Source organism: Telmatherina bonti (assembly GCF_933228915.1).
Source record: "Telmatherina bonti genome assembly, chromosome: 7".
Taxonomy (NCBI): Eukaryota; Metazoa; Chordata; class Actinopteri; order Atheriniformes; family Telmatherinidae; genus Telmatherina; species Telmatherina bonti.
In genome coordinates this window covers 26795874-26803362 of record NC_136625.1, presented here as the reverse complement: position 1 = coordinate 26803362, position 7489 = coordinate 26795874, and positions in this window count along the sequence as shown.

Genomic DNA, 7489 nt, shown 5'->3' with positions numbered 1-7489 from the left:
TGTTGGCTCTGCTTTGGAAATCACTCTCAGCTCTTCCATATTCTCAAAACTGGGTGGTAAGAGAAGCAGTGGGACGAGTGTGGCTGTTGATAAGGCAAATGATTTGGTGTCATCTTTTACTTTATTTTGTGTTCATCTTGCAAACTTCTCAGACCATCAAATGGTTTTTTAAAAGTGCGGCTTCACTGGTTTTCAGCTGCCCTTCTCTTGCAGGTCCATGTGGTTCCTGGATGGTTTCCTCCCAGCAGAGATCATGCCTCCTGCTGGGAGGGCATTATGTTTTATTCCCTATTATAAACTCTGATGCTACATGGCATACTTTCAGTAAAGGAAACCCAGAGAACATTATTTGAAGGAGCAAGAAAAATAAAATAAAAAGGGACAGGGCAAGAAATAATCCAAGTTTCTATATCAGATGGATTTTTACAGGCTGGAGAGAGCTCAGAGAAGAGGCAGGGCATAACACAGATGCTGAATTAACCTTCGTTATGGAGTCCCAGAATTAAAGAAATGTGCCAAAGTTTGGTACCAGCAACTTTAAAACTAGTACCTCGAAACCTGAGAACAGTTTGAAAACACGATTTTAAGGAAAAGTTAAACTGAACCAGTATTTACGTTTCAGAGGTTAAATTTTTTTTGCCATGTCTGTCTTTGTTTTTTTATTTTACTTACAAAAAAAAAAAAAGAAAAGAAACACCACTTGTGTCAACACATGTAGAAGATGAAAGATTATTCAGGTGTGGAGGAAAATGTGTGTGTTGTGTGAAATCTGAATTGCCTTCAACACTGAAACGCACGTCCTGCTGCCAACCAGAAGATGAAGTGAGGTTGAGTGAACACCATGTGATCCATGAAGCTATTCTGTAGAGTCCACACTGCGTGTAAATGGCTACACAGTGCATGAATGCTTTTATCTTGCTTTCATTCGGGATTTCGTTTTTGGTTCTGTTTGCATTGTAGTGACTGTGTCCACTTTAGTCGGTAATGTCACTGCTTGATTGATGGTTTTGTATTGTTTCCCAATCACAGTCTACTTGAAGAAAAGGAGCTTTCCATCATGTTTTCTTCCCAATGTGACCCCAGACTGGATAGCTGCTCTGCAAACCTCTCCTTCACTGATATTCGGTGTCATGCCTTGGTCTTAATGCAGCGCTGTTGGTGGTCAGTATGACGACACAAACCCTGATGTTATGTTATTAGGTTATGGAAAAGGCCATAGTCATTTGTGCTCTGTGTTTGTGTGTGTGCGTGCATGACTCCTTTGCTTTCCTTTTCATCCCACTGACCAATGACCTACACCCCCTACGCCCTCCCTTCCTCAGCCCTCTCCCCCGCGCCATCACCGACCGTGCGAGTGAGGAAAATGAAGGTATGGCGGGGGAGGGGAAGAACACACCAACCACAGATCTGTGGATCATCTGCATCACTGAGCACACACGCACACAGAGGAGGGGCTGTGAGGTCATCAGGGAGGAGACACGCTATTGGTCAGCAGGGCAGCTACACAGCTGTGTTGGTCCTTCTTTTCTTTCTTTCTTTCTTTCTTTCTTTCTTTCTTCTAATTTCATTACAATGGACAGATTCTGAAGGTAATCAAGTAAAAAAAGAAAAAGAAATTGCATTTATTCATGCTACCAGCTTTCAATACAAATAAGTATTTTTGTATCTGTTTTCATATTCAGTTTGTATCTGTGTGGTACTTGTGTATCATCAGTGATGTATGTCCTCTGTACTTATACCATTTATGACTGTGAATTTTATGGCAGGAGATTTTACCCTCTCAAACAACAAAACCAAGACAAAAAGATTTTTAAAAAAAAAAGAAGCTCAGGAGGAGGTGAGAATCTCTGAAAGAAAGAGAGACAGAGTATAATAAAAGAAGACAATGTCTCACTAAATATGTTAATGTGTGGTCATTAAGCTTGTCATCAACATGACATTACACCATACAGGTTGGTTTTCTTTCTGTGTCTTTACTTCACCACAGACGATGGCAGTGGAAGCTAACATGTGAGTCTCACGGCATTGAAAGCTTACTTTTTAAAAAAAAAAAAGCATCAAAGTGTTGCTGTCCAGAAACACGGTTTGTGTTTTGGGTTGACATGAATCGATCTATCAGTCTGAGTCAGCTCTGCATGCTGCACACTGAACCAAGCAGAGCTACATGGGTTTACACAACATAACTGAAAGAAACACAAAAAAAGCAAGACTGGTGTGGACAAAAACCTTTGTATAGTACATAATCAATGTGTTTCTATTATTCCACTGGCAAAGGGAAGAAAAGAGGAGAGAGTATAGCCCAATACTTTAGCTGCAGTGAAACATGGAGGAGGTTCATTCATGCTGAGGAGCAGCTGTGTTGTCTCTGGCAACGAAAACATCAAATCTTAGAGATGAAATCAGAAAATTACCAATGTAGAGCGAATTGGTGTCAGGATAACAAAGTCTGAAAACAAGTTGTTAGGTCTTTCAGCAGGTCTAGTAACTTGAAGCAGGTGTCCAGCAGAATAAAATAAACAAACGACAAACACACAAACCTCCACCATTCAGCTCATTTCCACCCATATTGTGACTTCCACCCTACTCTATAGTCCTACATTCATTTCATATCAGGTGTGGTGCAGCAGGGACACTTGGAAAACCTGCAGGACACCAGTCCTCGAGGACCTGGATTGAGGATCCCCGATCTGAATCACTTCCAAAACTGAATGGGATCTAAATTAGACCAAGACTCATTCTCAGACAAACCAACAGATAAAAGACAGCAAAACGTAACCTCCACCAACTCCTCGGCAAACACTTTGAATGAGAAAAGATGTTTTCTTTTAAAGTGACCAGTGTACAGTCCTGTAAACGCCGAGGATGTTGTATATGTAGTAATGGAGGAGTGACAGAAACTGTGAGAATGATGCAGAAACCTTCAAGATGGCTTTATGAGCATTCAGAGGATGCCGCTGTAACAGCTCAGACATGTTAGATCTGGCTGATCAAAGCAACTTTTAAACTTTTTACTTTTGTCATTGTATGGCATCATCGATTGGGGTCGATTGACTTGTTTATTTCAACCTGTATATTTTTTTTTTACAAGACAAACCCAAATACTGGTCCGACATGGTTGGCATGCAGTCCATGCACAGCATACTGCCTCTTTAGCATTGAGGGTTAGCTGACTCATTATCACATGCAGTGTATTTTTTTAAATTTGGGTACAAGCAAAGTTAAAGTACAGCTCAGCCGTGCGTTTGACCTCTTATTATTATTTATGGAATTTCCTAACAATTGGAGAAATAAACAGATTGCAGAAAAGATGCAGTCCCGTACAAGCAACTATATGGAAAGAAAATCTAGTAGGAGATAATGTGACAGCAGATTATTTCTGAGCTGAATGATCACCCAGACAAAGAGGTAAATAAACAACATGGTAATGTGTCATATGGACTTTCACCGCAGCTGAGAGCAACTGAAAAGAAATAGGAAAGAAAATCTGGATTCATTAAAACACAGTCTCATGTTCAGTTCTCACTGCACTCAAATGGACCGTGCTTGTTGTTCAGGTGTGTCTTTCAACAGGTGCGTCTGGTAAAAGAACAGTCCACAGATCTGAGAGGCTCCAACATGGCTACCAGAGTGTCGTTACATCAGCTGAATGCCACCTGCAGAGCTTAACAGAGACTGCACCTGGTGCAACGCTCCATCCACCATCTGTATGAGGTAGCAGTTGTCTGATGATCTCACCCTGGATAGAGTCACTCAAACAGTAACTCAATCCTTCTTTATTCACCTCTCCTAATGTCTGCGTCTGCTGGGTCATATAATGAGGTTCAGTTATGAAACATACAGGGAGATGACCCTGACTGATAACTAAAGCGAAACAGATAAAAATGACTCACATTTTAGTCTTTTATCACAGAAAGCTTGAACTTTTTTTCCCATTTCAGATCAGTTTACTGATGTTTTGCAACCTCTAACGTCCCCCACAACAAATTTTAGGATGGCTTTCCTTTCACTTCTGTGGGGTTACAGCCATTTCCATCTAACCCGTAGAATCTGGTAGAATATACTGCTTGTCTAAGTGGGATTCAGCCAAGGCCTGCAGACAGACGCATGGAGTGTCTGCAGGACTTGGCTCACACTGACCTCCAGTGAATCACAGAGGAACTACAACTAATGCAAAAAAAAAAAAAAAAAAAAAAAAAAAATGCACGTCTATTCATATCGGCTCCTCAATAATTCAACCTTCGTGGGTAAATGAGATGCTAGCAGCTTACTAATCACTGACATTTATGCATTATCACTGCCATATGCAGCCTTGCATTAGATATGATGCATCTCATTGCCTATGTTTTCTGAAGAGACAAATAACCCTGTTGAAGTCATGGAGATGTCAGCTGGGTCACAGAGAAAGCTTGAGCTATAAAACTAAAGTCAACCAGACATGAAGGGTTTAATAATGACTTGCATTATGGAAATGTTGCTACCAAGGTTTATTATATTTGGTCACTTTAGTCACAGGCATTTTTCACATCCCTGACTGTGTGCATTACAAATTCTAGACGAGATAAAACTGAACTTAATTTTAGATTAATTGTTAAAGCAAAACAATACTCATATATGAACTTTGTGATGAGAAAAAAACACTGCTTATTGTCCAGAATGCCTCCATTAATCTACATTTATTCCTCCAGACATTGAGGTTCACCGTGCAGAAAAGTTTAAACTGACACACAGCATAATAAGCAACAGTATGCCAGGATGTTACAAAAGATTCAGTTTTAGTTTCAGCCAGTCTGATGGGATGTATGAATAAACGGATAATAATCATGTGCAAATTTACTGTTTTTATTAACTTTGAAACACAAAGAGGTTTTCAGAAATTGAGTGTGTGTTTGGTTTGATTTTTATCAACCTGTGGTATAGTCTGCATGTTACTACTTTCTGTGTGTGTGTGTGTGTGTGTGTGTTTTAATCAGTGCTGCCTCTCTGGGAATACATGCTATTTTCCCATGAGGCCTTGCTGCACATTAACATCTGGGAACAGCTGCAAACTTCATCCCTACAACTAGATCTGATGGGTCGCTGAGCTTCTGCACAGGGACAGATGCAGGGTCAGCAACTCACTCAGCCCTCTGCGTTGTATTGGAAATGGGACTTATGGTGTCGTGTGTAATGTATTCAGATATTTGACAAACTAAAAAAAAAGAAAAAAGAGAAACCAGTCATCTATTCATAACATCTTCCAGTAAGTAAAAAACCTAAGCCTTTGTAGTTTTTGCTCATACTTTAGGGAATGGTTTTGTGATCCACCAGAAAGCAATCCTGAATGAAGTTTTTATTTCCTGTAAACTACCGTGCCGTAAAGGGTCCGGCAGTGTTTCAGTGCTGCTCTGCTTCCCGAAAGCAAAATACAGACTGATTGTTTCTGTAAATTTAGCTGTATTAAACTGCATTATTATCTTTATGTTTACCTATATGTTAAAATATGTTAAGAAAATGTAAAACTGTGCAAATAGGCCGTTATCTTTAATAAAGGTAACACAAAAATGTAAGCACAAACATAAAATTAAAACAAAACAAAAAAAAAAAACCATGACCAGCTGAGAATCATACAGATGTGTGACAAATGTCACAGCGCTGATGCACAAACATCCGTGGTCAGTTTTTCAGCCCCTGGAATGAAATAATGAGACTGTTCATCACTTGTTTTTAACACGCTCACACAGTCACTGGCACTTTATTCAGTCCACCTTGCTTATTCTCGGTGGGATGGAAACATTCCTCAGAGATTTTGCTCCGTATTGACATGAATCATCACACAGTTGCTGCAGATTTGTCAGCTGAGAATCTCCCGTTCCATCGCATCCCAAAGCTGCTCTGTTAGATTGAGATCTGGTGACTGTGGAGGTCATTAGAGTAAAGTGAACACATTTTTTTCCCAAGAGTTTCCAGCACTTGGAGATGATTTTGAGCTTTGTGACCTGTTGGAACTATCTATCAGAAGATGGTTGACTGTCAAAAAAGGATCCTTTACACCCTTACACCGCCACCAGCAGCCTGACCCATTGATGCAAGGCAAGATGGATCCATAGTTTCATGATGTTTACTCCTAATTCTGACTCAACCATTTGAACACTGCAGCTGAAACTGGGAATCATCAGACCAGGTAACTTTGTTCCATCTTCTGTGGTCTAATTTTGGTGAGTTTGTGAATTCTAGGTTGTTTCCTGTTCTTAGCAGACAGAAGTGGCACCTTGTGGAGTCTTTTGCTGTTGCAGCTCATCTGCTTCCAGGTTTGATGTGTTGTGTGTTCTCAGATGTTATTCTGCACAATTTGGCTGAATATATATCATATTTATACGAGTAATTGCGTGGTTATACGAGTCATTGTATTTAAACCTTCTCCAACCAGTCTGCCCACTCAGACCAACAACCATGCCACGTTTAGAGCCTCATGTTTAGATGAAACTCATATTTAGATGAGTAAATGCATTGACTTGTAGCCATGTGATTGGCTGGTTAGCCAACAGGTGTATCAACATTTTGTTGCATAATTTGAGTTTATTCTATTTTTAAAAGCAATGTACATTAATAGACAGAAAATGTAAATATGCAAAATTATAGCTTAAATTAATATCCATCTTTTGTCTGTTGGCAGTTCAACACAAGTAAGAATAAGAGGAGAGTAAAATGTGTGGTAATAGAAGAATAATATGAGAGAAATAAAATGGATAAAATATTGTTGATCTTAGACCAGGAGGACCCCACTGACCGGCTCTAAATTGAAGATATTAAAGAGCAAAATGCTGCATTACATCATGTTCAAGCAATAAAAGACCTCTGAGTGTATATAACTACAAACGAAGAAAGTTTAAAGTTTTTTCCCCTGATCTTTTTTACACAAATCATAAATTTAAACAGATCTCTAAAGACATAATCAAGTTTATTCTAGCAGGATTTGACGGTGATCCAGAGTGCTTTATGTAAGATTAGAGAGGTTTGTGTTCTCAAAGGCTAAATTTTAGAAAAAAAAGTTGATGACAATCAGTCTCTTTTTATTTTGAATGTACTTGTGTAAACCTTTTAGGCTCATTTGAACTCTGCTGTAGTGTAAAGTGTAGCAGGTCTGCAGAACAAAGGGCTACTTCTGTCGATGAACAACTTCAAAAAGGACCACGTCACAATGTGAGTTCAGTGATTTAATGAAAATTCATGGTAGGAGGAGGTAAATGAGGAGAATCTTACGGTCATGACATGCCAAGCAGAGGAGAGTTGGGATGGGGTAACATCTCTGGATGTCAGTGCGTTTTGCTTTTTTCTAGATGGAACCAGGGAGAGAGGGCCAATAGGAGGGATTAATGACACAAAGAGGAATGGGAAAGGTTAAAAAGGGAGGATAAACAGATGAAAGGGTGGAGAGGGGGAGGATGGATGAAGAGATGAGGGAAGAAAAGGAGGAAAGGCGAGATGAATGATGGACGAGAAACCCAAGTTC